The sequence below is a fragment of the Schistocerca piceifrons genome, chromosome 6 (genome assembly GCF_021461385.2).
Source record: "Schistocerca piceifrons isolate TAMUIC-IGC-003096 chromosome 6, iqSchPice1.1, whole genome shotgun sequence".
Classification (NCBI taxonomy): Eukaryota; Metazoa; Arthropoda; class Insecta; order Orthoptera; family Acrididae; genus Schistocerca; species Schistocerca piceifrons.
In genome coordinates this window covers 481,356,618-481,373,652 of record NC_060143.1, presented here as the reverse complement: position 1 = coordinate 481,373,652, position 17,035 = coordinate 481,356,618, and the positions used below count along the sequence as shown (strand labels likewise).

At 45.2% G+C, this 17,035-nt stretch overlaps 1 protein-coding gene and 1 pseudogene across 1 annotated transcript in view; one reads left to right on the top strand and one right to left on the bottom strand.

Moving 5' to 3' along the window:
• Positions 1-17,035, bottom strand: part of LOC124803392 — a 319,564-nt gene that overhangs the window by 78,487 nt on the left and 224,042 nt on the right. The window lies entirely within an intron of this gene.
• Positions 16,213-16,330, top strand: LOC124804007 (annotated as a pseudogene).

Sequence of the window (17,035 nt, the reverse complement as noted above, 5' to 3'; positions counted from 1 at the left end):
CTATCCTGGGGTAAAAGCTACTAAGACACCAACGCCGAGATAGTGGGTATACAAGCGCTGTTAGGCGGAGCAAAAACTATCACGATACGACACCAACGCCGAGATAGTGGGTATACAAACGCTGTTAGGCGGAGCAAAAACTATAACGATACGACACGGTAAATCACTCGTATAAGTAATAACACTTTCAGGTATCCAACCTGAAGCACACCGTTCACATACGATTTTGCTTTTGAACTTAAAAGAGTGGGGCGAAACATTGGACTGCGAGAAAACTTTGCGTTAGGATGTAAAATTTAATACAGTATTTGCATTTATTGTTATTATTTGAAATAAATGGTTGAGTTTCAACATTCTTCACTGCCATTTACGTTTACATGAAGTCTGAAACGCAATGTTTGGGCCACGTGAACACTTCACAAAAATTGAAAACACACAAGAACGTTGACGGACGGTATCATTGTTCATTGGGTTGCATCTACATGTTGCCGAGGTTGTTTAGAGTACTCTGCAGAAATTTTCGTGGGAAGCCCTTACACGTCCTCCATAAAATCCCGATCTCTCCCCATGTGATTTCCATATTTTCTGGAGCCCTGAAGAAACACATTCGTGGCCGTCAATTTGCTTTGAACGAAGTGATTCACGCCTTGATACAGTCAAGGTTCCTAGGGCACAGGTAAAGGCATTTTTACATGAAGGTATTAATACACTACTGGCCATTAAAATAGCTACACCACGAGGATAACGTGCTACAGACGCGAAATTTAGCCGTCAGGAAGAAGATGCTGTCATACGCAAATGATTAGCTTTTCAGAGTATTCACACAAGGTTGGCGCCGGTGGCGACACCTACAACGTGCTGACATGAGGAAAGTTTCCAACCGATTTCTCATACACAAACAGCAGTTGACTGGCGTTGCCTGGTGAAACGTTGATGCGATGCCTCGTGGAAGGAGAAGTGCGTTCCATCACGTTTCCGGATTGTAGCCTATCGCGGTTGCGGTTTATCATATCGCGACATTACTGCTCGCGTTGGTCGAGATCCAATGACTGTTAGCAGAATATGGAATCGGTAGGTTCAGGAGGGTAAAACGGAACGTCGTGTTGGGTCCCTGAGTCAACAGATGGAGACGTTTGCAAGACAACAACCATCTGCACCAACAGTTCGACGACGTTTGCAGCAGCATGGACTATCAGCTCGGAGACCATGGCTGCGGTTACCCTTGACGCTGCATCACAGACAGGAGCGCCTGCGATGGTGTACTCAACGACGAACCTGGTTGCACGAATGGCAAAACGTCATTTTTTCGGATGAATCCAGGTTCTGTTTACAGCGTCATTATGGTCGCATTCGTGCTTGGCGACATCGCGGTGAATGCACATTGGAAGCGTATATTCGTCATCGCCATGCAGGCGTATCACCCGCCGTGATGGTATGGGGTGCCATTGGTTACACGTCTAGGTCACCTCTCGTTCGCATTGACGGAACTTTGAACAGTGGACGTTACATTTCAGATGTGTTACGACCCGTGGCTCTATCCTTCATTCGAACCCTGCGAAACCCTACATTTCAGCAGGATAATGCACGACCGCATGTTGCAGGTCCTGTACAGGCCTTTCTGGATACAGATAATGTTCGTCTGTTGCCGTGGCCAGCACATTCTCCAGATCTCTCACCAACTGAAAACGTCTGGTCAATGGTGGCTGAGCAACTGGCTCGTCACAATACGCCAGTCACTACTCCTGACGTACTGTGGTATCCTGTTGAAGCTGCATGGGCAGCTGTACCTGTACACGCCATCCAAGCTCTGTTTGACTCAATGCCCAGGCGTATCAAGGACGTTGCTACGGCCAGAGGTGGTTGTTCTGGGTGCTGATTTCTCAGGATCTATGCACTCAAATTGCGTGAAAATGTAATCACATGTCACTTCTAGTATAATATATTTGTTCAATGAATACCCGTTCATCATCTGCATTTCTTTGTGGTGTAGCAATTTTAATGGCCAGTAGTGTAATATGCATACCTCGCAAGGTTGCCAACTTAGTTTTAATGGCGAATTTATTGATGCTTAATGCAGGGTTTCCTTCTCAGCAGCATCGAAAGCTCTTTTATTAATCTGTTACTGTCTCAATTACGGCTGTGGAGTTTATTAATCTGTGACGAATTACATATACCCGGTGAAAATCTGTTTTGAGCAGGACCTTCTATTTCGAAAGCCAGATTAATATTCATCCAACAGTCAAGAGTATATGGTGTTCAGTTAGCTTTATTTTTACGAGGTGACAGTTGCTGTTTAATGGATACCCCCGGTACTTAGTCTCGTCGGCTTTCCTGCCCCCACCCCACATCCGGTGACCTCCATACACCTGCCGCTCCCCTGTATGACACAGTTTGTCGGCGCCTACACTGGGTGTGAGCTGGCGCTCTGTGTGTTCGCCGCAGGGCTTCCGCGCTCGCTCCGGCCGTGAGAGCTGGAGCAGTGTGGTCCTCCCCTCCTTCCAGTAATACCCAGCGAGCAGTTTCGCCATCGACCCTCGGCGCGGTGATTAATTAAGGAGCGTGCAGACCTTCCGGGCAGCGGGGCGCGGGTGAATAATTAACGAAAATCCGCCCCCGCGGCTCCACAGTACTCGGCGAGTACGCCCGCGCACGTCCCTGGTTGGACTCTACGTATTTGCACTTGTTTGCCGGCACGTGAGAACGTGCGGTGGAATTTTCAGGACCACCTCTCGTTCCCTGTTTCGTTGCCATGGTGCAGCCGGTGGATTCGACTGATCTACATCAGCATCTACATCTATACTCCGCAAGCCACCTGACGGTGTGTGGCGTAGGGTAACTTGAGTATCTCGATCAGTTCTCCCTCCTATTCCAGTCTCGTATTGTTCGTGGAAAGAAAGATAGTCGGTATGCCTCTGTGTGGGCTCTAATCTCTCAGATTTTATCCTCATGGTCTCTTCGCGAGATATACGTAGGAGGGAGCATACAATGCTTGACTCCTCGGTGAAGGTATGTTCTCGAAACTTCAACAAAAGCCCGTAGGTATGCCTCTGTGTGGGCTCTAATCTCTCAGATTTTATCCTCATGGTCTCTTCGCGAGATATACGTAGGAGGGAGCATACAATGCTTGACTCCTCGGTGAAGGTATGTTCTCGAAACTTCAACAAAAGCCCGTACCGAGCTACTGAGAGTCTCTCTTGCAGAGTCTTCCCCTGGAATCTATCTATCATCTCCGTTACGCTTTCGCGATTGCTAAATGATTCTGTAACGAAGCGCGCTGCTCTCCGTTGGATCTTCTTTATCTCTTCTATCAACCCTGTCTGGTACGGATCCCATACCGGTGAGCAGTATTCAAGCAGTGGGCGAACAAGTATACTGTAACCTCCGGACTGCATTTCCCTAGGATTCTTCAAATGAATCTTAGTCTGGCATCTGCTTTGCCGACGACTAATTTTATATGGTCAATCCATTTTAAATCACTCCTAATGCCTACTCCCAGATAGTTTATGGAATTAACTGCTTCCAGTTGCTGACATGCTATATTGTAGCTAAATGATAAAGGATCTATCTTTCTATGTATTCGCAGCGCATTACACTTGTCTACATTGAGATTCAATTGTCATTCCCTGCACCATGCGTCAGTTCGCTGCAGATCCTCCTGCATTTCAGTACAATTTTCCATTGTTACAAACTCTCGATATACTACAGCATCATCCGCAAAAAGCCTCAGTGGACTTCCGATGTTATCCACAAGGGCATTTATATATACTGTGAATAACAATGGTCCTACGACACTCCCTTGAGGCACACCTGAAATCACTCTTACTTCGGGAGACTTCTCTCCATTGAGAATGACATGCTGTGTTCTGTTATCTAGGAACTCTTCAATCCAATTACACAGTTGGTCTGATAGTCCATATGCTCTTACTTTGTTCATTAAACGACTGTGGGGAACTGTATCAAACGGCTTGTGCAAGTCAAGAAACACGGCATCTACCTGGGAACTCGTGTCTATGGCCCTCTGAGTCTCGTGGACGAATAGCGCGAGCTGGGTTTCACAAGATCGTCTTTTCCGATACCCATGCTGATTCCTACAGAGTAGATGTGACAAGCGAAGACCCTACACGAACATCATTCAAGCATGTTGTCTGAAGCATGCGCATGTAAGTCAAGTCCTACGATACTTGCAGTATAAGAGGTAATCATCAAGTGTTATTTAACACCTCAAAAATAGAGTAACGTAATTAATTTTTTGTCTCTGTTCAGATACACGTCTGCAGTCTTTGCACACGCTGAAGTCCCGGGCCTGAGTGAAGTAGGTCGTCTCTAGAGAAGCCAGAATGAAACGGTGCAGGTAAGTTATGGACTACCGTACTCCAGTTAGTATTCTGCATTTACTGCGGAACAACACTGCAACAAACCATGCTGATTGGTGAAAGTGTATTATAACAATGTAAAGTCATGTGACAGTTTATAAATTTCTTGTGGTTGGGGTCCACACTCAAATAAAATTTCGTAAGAGATGGTGATATGGCGCGCGCCGCTGTCCTGTGATCTTGTTTAGAGCGCGCGCTATAATCCATTATAGTTTGCTGTTCTGGTGCGGGTGGCGCTCCGGTGGTGATTTGCTGTTACGTCGCTGGCGTGTGTTTGCGGTGGCCGGCGGAAAGAGAGATGGTAGTCGGTGAAGTTCGCTCTGCCTGATCTGCTGGTGACTAGCGTTAAGGTTGTTGTACCTCGCAATATGAGCAGAGTGGTCTGGGGCGGAGGCGACCCGCTAGCCATGCGGTGGTGATTAATTGGTGTACTTGTTCTGCCTGCCTGTCTGATGTGGAGGTCCGTTGAGGTCCTGTGATACTCTGGCCCGGAGACAACTAGTTGCTGAATTTTGGAGTCGTCTGCCAGGTTAGGGTGTGGGCTCGGTTGGCTCGTCAGATTTTCCGCTGGAAGCTCCAGCAGCGGTTTCTGAACTTCATTCTGATGCGGGACGGCGTTGTTGGAAGTTTGGCTGTGTGTGTGTGTGTGGCACGTTACGAAATTTGTTGGTACTAATTTGTTTCCTTAACTGGAGCATCTTTTGGTTATCCCGCTGAGTGGGTCGTTGCCCACCCGGTTTGCTCGGCGTTACCTTTGGTGGTGCCTGTTTGTTCCTTTTTGAAGGAATTCACGGAGTTGTGTTCATGTATGGTATATTTGGCATTTGATGTGTTAGGTAAAGTCTGCCCAAGAAAGGCGGTTTTGGACAGTATATGCATAGTGAATTACTGCTGCTTGGTATATGTGGTCTTCTGAGACCTGAACAACACGATATCGTCAATTTGGTTTGTGTAACAGCATTTGCCGGCCGGAGTGGCCGTGCGGTTCTAGGCGCTGCAGTCTGGAACCGAGCGACCGCTACCGTAGCAGGTTCGAATCCTGCCTCGGGCATGGATGTGTGTGATGTCCTTAGGTTAGTTAGGTTTAATTAGTTCTAAGTTCTAGGCGACTGATGACCTCAGAAGTTAAGTCGCATAGTGCTCAGAGCCATTTGAACCATTTCTTGTAACAGCATTTAGTGGTATGTTCTGTATTTTTATCTCACTGTGTTATTATTAACTTGGTGGAATAGTCGCATCTGCTGTCGTTAAGGCACTTCTAAGACTGTGGTTTGACTATTCATCTGCGCTTGGCTTTTATTGTTTTGTTTTAAGAAGCGAGAATTGTTTATTAAGATTTGTGTGTGTTGGCTTCCGGCACTTGTTAAGAGCGCCCGAGTTAACGACGCCGTGGTTATGATGTGCTGTCGGGAAGTTATATTGTTATTTGATTTTTTAATTTTATCTTGTGTTGATACTATCTGTCGTGTGTTACAGAACATAACCTAGGTGCGTAAGTGGTGGGCAGCTGTGGGAGGCATGTCGGGGAGCTCTCAGCGGTTTATTTCGGGGACCGTTTTTGGTGGGAAGTCTACGAAGTGTTGAGAGCTCGATCGCCTGTGATTGCGTTGGGATTTGCCCTTGCCCTTTGGTTGCATTAAATTATTATTTTGTTATTATATTTATTGGTTGTGCGTTGCGTTTCATGGTGCCAAGTGCCATTATCTTTCTCTAGGTTTTTTTATATAAATGATTTTAAATTTTATTGCCAAGTTAACTTATTATTGGATTTTGTTTCTTGGGTAAACTCTAAAAGCACTATTGTAAAAGATTCTTTGATTTTATGGTGGCAAGCCGCCGTCATTGTTTCTTAAAGCTGATTCTTTTAACCATTTATTAAGTTCTGAAAGTTATATGAATTTGTTGTTATTTAAAAGAGTTTAGTATTGGCAATTTAATAAATTGTGTACAGAGTCTACTGTTTGGATATTATTGGGTGGACATCCTTGGATAGTTGTCCTATAAGAACACACATTCCAGATGGAAAAAAATATTTATTTTCACAATTGTAATTTCGGCCGTATGCCTTTATCAAGTGGTATGCTGGAAAACCTAATAAAAAGCAGTGTGTATACATACAGGGTGATTCCGTAATGACGTTACTTTAAGGGATGATGGAGAAGGTTAAATGCATCAATCTGAAGTAAGAGAACCTGGTCTGGAAATGGTCTAGTTTAAATTATAAGCGAAAATCACTTTGGTCGTTTCGACAGCGAAATGCAGGAGGAGGAAATCAGATTCTAACTTCCCGTCGACAGCTAGGTCATTAGAGAAGGAGAAGAAGTTCCGAGCATAAAAAGATAGAGAAGGAAATCGGCCGTGCTCTTTTCAAAGGAACCATCCCAGCAAAGCTACCTGTCCTCCCAAATCAGAGTCCAGTGGTGGAATACATGTACTGGTACATTTCAGACCCATATTTATAGATTTTTTTCTTTTTTTGGTCCATACTACCACCTCTGAAAGATGTCCACCGTACAGTCTTAGCAACAACAGAACCGGTTCTTGTATTGCACTGTCAGATATATTGGAACGGTTTTCCATTTTAACTTTCGACTCGGTCGTTCCCGGTCCCTTATCTCAGATTGATACATTTACCCTTCTCCATCGTCCCTGAAAGTGTGTAACACCATCAAAGAGTCAGCTTCTATAATACCAGGCGTATTCGGAAAGTGAGGTCCGATTAGGTGCGAAATGGAAACCACTTTCAAAATCCGACGGAACTTTGCGCAGATGTGTTGGGCAGTGTCTTTAGTGTGCCTGTCGACCGCTTCACGTAGCTCTTTTCAGGTCAAAGCGCAAAGTGGTCACCTATAAATGTCTAAAACAACAGCGCCTCCCACAAAGCATGTAGATCTGGTGAGAGATTTCGCCTGAAGCTATGCAGCCCACATAACATAAATGTCATGCATTTCTTTTTTCGAGACAATTTTCAGCCGCATTGCGGAGTTTTCGATGGGAGGTGTTTGATCACCCACAATACAGCCCTTAATTGGCTCCCTCCGTTGTTCATCTCTGCTCACATGAACTGCTGGCTACGAAGACAACATTTTGGCACAAACAACTAAAGGCAGACCAGCGTAGAGAATTGGCAAAAAGCACAGGCGGCTGCTTCCCGTGACGAGGGTACTGGAAAGTTTGTATAACGCGACGACAAATGTAAGTCGGAGCAACGACTATGTAGAGACGTAGCTGGAAGGTGTGGCTAACTGCTGCGAATAACAAATTTTTCATTTTTAGTGGGATTTTCATTTCGCGACCGATCGGACCTTACTTTTCGAACAGCCCTCGCAGCACTAACAGCATGCAATACGTACGGCAGTTCTCACGAAAAATTGTCAAAAATAACACGTTACTTACACTGTGCTTTAGCACGTGTCAGAATCTAAAATCTTCTGGTATATCTATAAAAGGCACCGTAATATCTGTGTACTGTCATAATAAATACTTTTTTCATTCCACACTTTGTATCATATTACTATACTCTAATATATAATCCCGAATTTTGGAAACTAATTTAGAAACGCTACTGAGGTACGAAAGTAAGATCTCTGAGGAGAGTAAAAATATGACCTCTGAATACGGTTTCCCGCCAGTTATCTCAGTTTTCATATGAGCAGTGTACACAAATATGGTTTGATGGGATTCATGTTCCGAGGGTTCTCTCCTTCTTGACGTTATCTTCTTGCTCGTTTCGGTGGGAGCCAGCCTTCTACCCTGCCGTCTGCTTTTGCTGTGAAATGACCGCTGTTATGTTGGTTCACAAACATGGTTTGTCATCCTAATTACAAATCGGTTTAACTTCCGACCGATAATGAATTCACAGAACCTGATAATAACATGTATTGACTCTGTACTGTTACGGGTAAAAAAAAAGTTTTGTTCGATACATAGATCTCCCTAGGCATCGAGACCCACGATCATGGAATTTCGCCGTGAGGCAGATCTATGGCACGCCACACTCCTCTGCAGATCCTGAGAGCCTGCCTGCTCTGACGTTACGAGCAGCCGTCCGACTTCCTCGGAATAACTCTAACGTAATTCACCACTGATGGAATTGTCTCATTTTGAGAGTACTTCTTGCAATTTACTTTTTATTTGTATTCCTTTTATCAATAAATCTTCACATCAATCCAAACAGAATCTAATTTTCTTTACCCTGCACCTATTATTATTTATACCGAGTCTTCCGCAACTCAGATCCCAGGAACACACCTCGCAATCTCAGCTCAGCAGTAAGGATGAATGTCACCGACTCCCACTGACCACCAAGCGCATTTATAACCTTACAATGTTAAGGAAGTGAACAATGGTAACACCTTATATAATTTATTCCATCTTCACTATATACGTTGATCCTTGCTTGTTTAATATAGTTCCATTCTTATAGTTAAAGGACCCAGCATACATACACGACGCTAACTTGTACATGTGTCAGAAGATTTTTAGATTTTGACATGCACTAAAGTACAGTAATGTATTATTTTTGGCACTTTTTCGTAATATAAATGTCATATGTATGGCATGATGTTAGTGTCATTATATACACTGCTGGCCACCGTAAATGCAACACCCTGAAGGAAGCATCCGACTCAAGTGAAATTTACACCATGAGTTTGCAGCGATGAGATATGCAACTGATTAGAATTTCAGCGCAGACGCACATCACGCGCGCCTGTGGCGCCACCTCATAGCGCCATTTAAGGCTTGGCTATTTCGACGAGTGTACGTTCGGCACGTGTGTTTACCTTGTGGTTGTTTCACAAGACGATCAGTTATGCCTCGTAGACAACAGCGAACGTCTTTTGATCAAGTATCCGAGTTCGACAGAGGAAGGATAGTGGCTTACCGAGATTGTGGGTTATCATACAGAGAAATCGCTAGTCGTGTTGGACGAAACCAAACAACTATAATGCGGATATGTGACCGTTGGATGCAGGAGGGTACGACGGACCGACGTGGTCGATCGGATCCACCTCGGTGCACCACTGCACGTGCTGATAGGCAAATTGTGCGCATGGCAGTGACGGATCGCTCAGTGATATCCCGAACCATAGCACAGCACATTGCGTCTGTAGCGCATTATCCAGTGTCTGCGCGTACCATTCGACGCCGTTTACAGCAGAGTGGTCTGTCCGCAAGACGTCCATTGCTTCGTCTACCATTGACGCAGAACCACAGGCGTCTCCGTCGCCAATGGTGTGATGACAGACGGATGTGGACGGCAGAATGGAATGACGTTGTCTTTACTGACGAGGCACGCTTCTGTCTGCAGCACCACGATGGTCGGATTCGAGTGTGGAGACACCGTGGAGAGAGGATGCTGGACAGCTGCATTATGCACCGCCACACTGGTCTTGCACCGGGTTTTATGGTATGGGGCGGTATTGGATATTACTCTCGCACGCCTCTAGTACGCATTGCCGGTACTTTAAATAGCCGGCGCTACATATCCGAGGTGCTGGAGCCAGTTGTCCTTCCTTACCTTCAGGGAGCGGCCACAGCCATATTTCAACAGGATAATGCGCGACCACACGTGGCACGCATTGTCCAAAGGTTCTTCGTCCATAACCAGATTGAATTGCTTCCCTGGCCGGCTCGCTCTCCGGATCTTTCGCCGATAGAAAACATGTGGTCCATGGTTGCTCAACGAGTGACCCAGATTACATCCACAGCTGCCACACCAGATGATCTTTGGCAACGTGTGGAACCTGCTTGGGCTGCTGTACCCCAGGAACACATCCAACGTCTCTTTGACTCAATGCCGAGACGTGTGGCAGCGGTGATGTCCAACAATGGCGGCTAATCTGTCTACTGATTCTGGCAGGAACCACATGTCACAGACGTCTGTAAACGTAATCATTTGATACTTGGTCAACATGTTATCTACAAAATAAATTTTGTTGTGCTACCTCTTGTCTTTCTTGGTGTTGCATTTACGGTGGCCAGCAGTGTATTTCCCCATATAAACTGCTGGAAAAAATTAGTACATCCTTTTAGAGGTTTCCAATTAGCTCAAGATTCATTGTTGCAATAGTGCACATGGATTACATGCACAGAGCAACAGCGCAAGCGGTTCTGAGGTACCAGGTATCGAACCATGCTGAAATTTTGGAAATTTGTGCTAAGTTGCTATGGGACCAAACTGTTGAGGTCATCGGTCCCTTCGCTTACACACTGCTTAATCTAACTTAACCTAACTTACGCTAAGGACAAACACACATCTATGGCTGAGTGAGGACTCGATCCTCCTACGGGAGAATCCGCGCGGACCGTCGTAAGGCGCCTCAAACCGCGCGGCTACCTCGCGCGGCGACCCATGCTGAAACACCCAAATTAGCACGCGGTGTAGCCTCCACGGGCGACAATGCAGGTGCTAACTCTGGCGTCCAGTCGACCGTACTGATGGCGAATACTGTCCTGGGATACATTATGCCACACCTACCCGACCTGTTCTGTAAGGGTTCTCGGTTGATGGGTCGCATGAGTCACTTCTCGTCCTATCATATCCCACACCTGCTCGATCGGCGACACGTCCGGAGATCGTTACGGCCAGGGATGTTGCTGTAAGTCTTGCACAGAACGTTCAGTATCACGGGCAGAGTGTTGGCGACCATTATCCTGAATGAGATTTTCACTCTGTAGCGGAGTGTGCGCTGATATGAAACTTCCTGGCAGATTAAAACTGTGTGCCGGACCGAGACTCGAACTCGGGACCTTTGCCTTTCGCGGGCAAGTACTGTACCATTATACCATCTACCCAAGTACGACTCATGACCCGTCCTCGTAGCTTCAATTCTACCAGTACCTCGTCTCCTACCTTCCAAACTTCACAGGAGCTCTTCTGCGAACCTTGCAGAACTAGCACTCCTGGAAGAAAGGATATTGCGGAGACATGGCTTAGCCACAGCCTGGGGGATGTTTCCAGAATGAGATTTTCACTCTGCAGCGGAGTTGGAACAACAGATCACCTTCCTGTTGCAAAAACGGCAAAAGAACGAGTCTAACACCTGCTCGATCGGAGGCAAGTCCGTACATCGTGTTGGCTAGGGACGTTCAGTGTAAGGGGCAGTGTTTGCGAGCACTATCCTGTTGAAACAACCTATCACCTTCCTGTTGTAAGACGAGCAAAAGAATGAGTCTAAAAGAATTCTGCACGTACCGAGTGTTGGTTAACGTCCCCTCCACAAGCACAAAAGCTGAACGAGAGTTGTAATTTATCGCACCCCAGACCGTATTGGGCCTGGAGAGTGTTGGACGAATGCCCTCGAGAAGACAGTGCTTACCAGGTCTACGTCGTAACCGCAAAAGCCCACCACTTTGGTGCAGGCAGAATCTGCTTTCATCGTTGAAGATCACGGCGCCCCATTCCATCTTCTATGTGATCTTTTGACGGCAGCAGTTTAGTCGTGCATGTCGATGCTGTGAAGTGAGTGGAAGGTGGGCTAGAGGTGTGCGTGTCCGAAGTCCCGTTGCTAACAACCACTTCGCTACAGTTCTTGTTGACATGTCTGGGCTGTGGTAGCTGTCCTTACGATACGACGATCGTGGGGGCGGGGAGGGGGGGGGGGGGAGCGTCTGTGTTGCATGGACGTTCAGACCTCGTCTACGGTTGTGAGAACGTTCACGTGACCACTCATACCAACATCGTACCACAACTGACGCAGCATGTCCAGCTCGTGTGGCAATTCTACGAAAGGGCCATCCCGCCGCTCAGAGGGTCACTATTTGACACCTTTCAATTTCTATCTGTTGGCTGTAGGAAGCACGAGTGCGTTTCCATGGCATCGTTGCTTGCTTGCTTCACACTTCTGCACCACGCTGAGCCTTCTCGGTGTGAGCATTCCGTATAAAAGTGTATACACAGATGGCGCTCCGGTGGCTATGCCACTACGCTGTTTGCGGACGACAGTGAAACCATTATCATTATATCCACAATCCACCAGGCGACAAACACCGTCATCGGATAAAAATCGACGTCGTCTTTCCAGGTTCACTATTTTATTTCCCCAGCAGTCTAAACAAGGTGCATCCAGAAAGTAAGTTCTGATGACCGATAAAGAAAACAAAAACCGCTAAGTACGAAATATTTATATAGATTCACTGGCTAATTCTCACCATAGCCGCCACAATTGTTGAGACCTACGAGGTGTGACAATAAACTAATGAGACTTATTTTCTTTGCAAGACGTGGCAACCCTGCAGGCTTGCAAAGGCACAATATCTTTGACCTTGGTCATTAAGCTGCTTCTAGTCCAAGCGGCACATCGATGCAACTGCTCACGCGTGAGTTGTGCTGTAATCAGTTAACACATGTGTGTCTCTCGTCACAGAAATGAAACCACATAATACTGCGCAACAGTATGCCATTTCTTTTTGCGTTAAATTGGGTGAAAACGCGACGACAACTTACGGTAAGCTTCAGAAGGCTTTTGGAGAGGAGGTTATATCAAGGGCTCAAGTTTTTCGTTGACATAAAATGTTTAGTCAAGGCAGAACGAATGTTGAAGATGAAGACAGCAGTGGACGACCATCAACCTCACGGATGGATGTCAACTTGGCCAGGAAAAATGATTGCAGAAGAACTGAGCATCAATCGAGAAACGGTTCGTCTAATAATAATTGAAGATCTTGATATGAGAAAGATTTGTGCAAAAATGGTCCCCAGAAATCTAACACCACAACAGCGAGAAACACAGAAAAATGTGGTAGCCGATCTGTTAGAAAAAACGGAAACCAATCCAGAATTGTGGAGCTGTGTTATCACTGGTGATGAAAGCTGCTTCTTCAATATTATCCAGAGATAAAACGCCATCGTTTGCAATGGTGCTCAAAGGGGGCACCCAGACCAAAAAAAGCTCACATGTCAAAGTCACAAGTGAAATGAATGCTTGTGTACTTCTTTGATTCCAGGGGAATTGTTCATAAAGAGTGGCTGCCTCCTGGACAAACAGTTAACCAATATTACTTCAAAGAAATTTTAGAAAGACTTCATAAAAGAGTTCTTTGTGTCCGTGCCAACATTGCTGATAATTGGATTCTGCATCACGATAATGCGCCATCCCATACTGCTCTGTCAGTACAGCAATTTGTAACCTCAAAACAAATTTCAGTACTACCACAGCCATCTTATTCACCAGATATCGTTCTGTGCAACTTTTTTCTATTTCCAAGAGTCAAAACGGCGGCCAAGGGATACCATTTACAAACAACACAAGATTTCCAAAAAGTTGTGACGAGGGTCTTGGAGGATATTACAGAAGATGAGTTCCAGAAATGTTACCATGAATGGTAGAAGCGCTGGAAAAAGTGTGTGCCATCAGAAGGGAACCACTTTGAAGGGTGCAACATTAAACTTGACTAAAAAGGTAAGCAACATTTTTTTCACATCAGTCTCATTACTTTATTGTCGCACCTCGTATACTAAATTGGTGCACCATCAGTTGTATGCCCAGGTTACAGGAGCCCGAAGCCAGCGTCTGGAGCCACGAAGTCACTTCATTCGTTGTGGAACTTTTTCCCCACAGAAGGCTTCATGAGACAGAAGAGATGAAAGTCAGTTGGGGCGAGGTCGGGGCTGTAGAGTGGATGCTCGAAAATCTCCCATCCAAACTGATTCAACACATTTCGTGTGGCATTGGCGGTATGGGGTCTTGCATTGTCATGCAGAAGCGTAATACCTCTAGTCAAGCCCCTACGTGACATTCTTCGCCAAGTCAGTAATGTTTCGGGAAATATGTTGCGTTGAGGTATGAATACGCAGAGAAGGGCTAACATCAAGTTTCAGGGCTTGATTCCTTCGGCGTCATAAATAAAAATTTACCCCTCGCACTTCCAGAATCTAAAAATTTAGTCAGTCATGATAATGAAAGCGAAGAAGAGACTGCGACAGAACAGCAAGATTTTTGGAGCTGTTATTAGTTTGCGAAAGGTCTCTCACTTCAAAGGTCCAAAGTTATGCATCATCCTGTGAGTTCACTGTCAACCTACTGTTTAGGAAGCACTGTACAAAAATAACCACTAATAGAGACGAAAGAACAGCTCATACCAATAAGGGTGAATGCCAGGACTGCGCGCTTCCACCGTAGTTGTTCAGAAGGATTAACGTATTAAGAGAAAGGACGAAAGTAATTTGATTAAACAGGGGAAGGCCACATCGCAAACTATTTGTTGATTATATTGCTTCATTAACAGATTCAGGAAAGAAAACTAATTCTGAATCTTCTATAAGCTGCACTGAAACAGTAATTACACATATAATGTGAACGCTGATAACGCAAACATTTTAGCAGATATTACACTCAGAATATCCCGAATCGATCAGACGAAACAGCTTCGGCCTTTAGGAGACCTCATTTCCGGAGGAGACAAATGTATTCCTAAACTATAAACCGGGTAGTCCTTGTGAAACTGCATTGCAGGAAAATGGGAAATTCTTTGAAGCTCGTCACTATAGTGCAGTTTCGTAAATCATTTGGTTGGAATGTGCTCTTCAGCAGACAAGAGTTAAAAATATTGCAAAAAAGGTATACATCAGATAAGAGCGACCGAAGTGTGCATACTGACGAAAGTTATCAAAGCTAGAGGCCGAGAAAAACAAGATGCTTTGAAATAAAGCTGTTTGTGCTGTTTACTGCATTTCAATCCCTTTACGTAATAGTAAATAGAAACATTTTACAATAAATATTCCAAGAATCGTTCTCTCCATCCTTTTTCAAATACAAATTCAAACGTCCTTTTCGCGTATCAAGAAGGCTTTCGCAAGAGTATTGGGATGTATCTTCAAGGGTTTTTCAACATTTTCGTGCGCTGTCCCGTGAATCAAACAAAATTGTGACCATTTGTACCGCCCTGCATTGTTTACTTTCAGTATTTTATATTGGTCTCATTTCGTACTGGTCTCACATATTTGAGCTATGTTCTGAGACGCACAAGCAACTTGTAAGCAGTGTCTTTCGTAGCCTGAGTGCATTTTGCCAGTAACCTCCAAATGAACCGAAATACGCGTACTGCCTTACCTAGAACTGGGCTTATGTTCGATTTCGAAAAAAATGGCTCTAAGCACTATGGGACTAGACATCTGAGGTCATCAGTCGCCTAGACTTAGAACTACTTACACCTAACTAACCTAAGGACATCACACACATCCATGTCCGAGGCAGGATTCGAGCCTGCGACCGTAGCAGCAGCAGCACGGTTCCCGACTGAAGCGCTTAGAACCGCTCGACCACAGCGGCCGGCTCGATTTCGACACCTCACAGTAATCCTATTTGGTATGGGTGGCATACAATTAAACTGGAATCATGACATGGGAAATGTTGGGGTAGCGAAACAAAGACTGCCTTTTACTGGCAGAACACTTAGAAGATGCAACAAATATGCTTAAGAGACTGCCTACACTAGGCCTGTCCGTGGCTTCGCGTATGGGATCCTTACCAGGTAGGTTAGATGGAGCACACAGAAGAGTAGCTCGTTTTGTAGTATCACGAAGTAGGAGACAGTGTTGTGACAAGCACGTTGGGGTGGCAGTAATTAAACCAAAGACGTTTACGATGCGGCGAGATCTTTTCACGAAATTCAATCGCCAACTTCATCCTCCGAATGCCAATATTTTTTAGTCTCTCCTACACAGGGAGAAACGACGAATATATATATATATATATATATATATATATATATATATATATATATATATATATATATATATATATCAACAGCTCTAAAGAAAGATAAAAAAATTAATACCAAAAATCTAAAAGAATATCAAGACATAATTAAATTTAACAATCTTAATTCACCTACTGTCCACGGCGTTGCCGCAGTGGTAACAACGGTTCCCGTCAGATCACCGATGTTAAGCGCTGTCGGGCTGGGGTAGCACTTGGATGGGTGACCATCCGGTCTGCCGAGCGCTGTTGGCAAGCGGGGTGCACTCAGCCCTTGTGAGGCAAACTGAGGAGCTACTTGACTGAGAAGTAGCGGATCCGGGAGTGTGTGTGCTGACCACGTGCCCCTCAACATCCGCATCCAGTGACGCCTTTGGGCTGAGGATGACAAGGCGGCCGGTCGGTACCGTTGGGCCTTCCAAGGCCTGTTCGGACGGAGTTAACGTTAATTCACTCACTAAATTTAAAGAAAGAGGAGCAGCCATATTTGACGATCCTCAAATGGAATCATTACATACCAGTGCCATGATTTAGGTTTCTTTTTTCCTATGTGTATTCGAGAATGGAACGGTCGAGAAGACCGAAATTGTTTCTATCAACCCTCTGCTAAACTGCAAATAAATGGTTCAAATGCCTCTGGGCAATATGGGACTTAACTGCTAAGGTAATCACTCCCGTAGAACTTAGAACTACTTAAACCTAACTAAACTAAGGGCAGCACACACATCCATGCCCGAGGCAGGATTCGAACCTGCGACCGTAGCGGTCGCGCGGTTCCGGACTGTAGCGCCTAGAACCGCTCGGCCACCCTGGACGGCGCTAAACTGCAGAATAATCATGCAGATGTAGATGTACCTACGAATTTATACATCCAGGTATTTACATAATTTGGCTGATTCCAATTGTAAATCACTGATACTGTTGTAAGGAATGTTATTCTGGCGGAGTTCACATAAACTG